Source organism: Camelina sativa, unplaced genomic scaffold, assembly GCF_000633955.1.
Source record: "Camelina sativa cultivar DH55 unplaced genomic scaffold, Cs unpScaffold14959, whole genome shotgun sequence".
NCBI classification, from domain to species: domain Eukaryota; kingdom Viridiplantae; phylum Streptophyta; class Magnoliopsida; order Brassicales; family Brassicaceae; genus Camelina; species Camelina sativa.
This window is the reverse complement of record NW_010935985.1, coordinates 1-324: the sequence shown is the minus strand read 5'-3', so window position 1 is coordinate 324 and position 324 is coordinate 1. Positions and strand designations below refer to the sequence as shown.

The following is a 324-nucleotide window of genomic DNA, read 5'->3' as shown; positions in this document are numbered from 1 at the left end:
TATAAAAGTACCTCCAAACTTCCTCAAGCATTTGTGTTGAGTATTGCCTCGAATTGCTCCCACACTATAAGACTTCTCGTCAGAAAATCATAACCTCTAGAGATATAGAATAAAGTAAAAAAGAAAAAGTAGACCTCAGCTCACTCACCAAAATGGAGTCTAAGGTTCCTGAAAACACACACACACACACACACACACACAAAGTCCAAAAATTTTTATTACATGAAAACGCAAAAAATGCATTGCGGCTAGTAATGGGATTTAAACATGTATGAAGCATACCCTTATCAATAACAGCATCAAAAGAAGCATCTTCAAATGCCT

At 36.1% G+C, this 324-nt stretch overlaps 1 long non-coding RNA gene across 1 annotated transcript; it reads right to left on the bottom strand.

The window, feature by feature from the left end:
- Positions 1-324, bottom strand: LOC104775452. Its single transcript, XR_765925.1, has 3 exons — positions 283-324; positions 149-168; positions 1-64 (listed from the first exon to the last, which is right to left on the bottom strand). It is a non-coding gene; the product is annotated as an uncharacterized LOC104775452 (long non-coding RNA).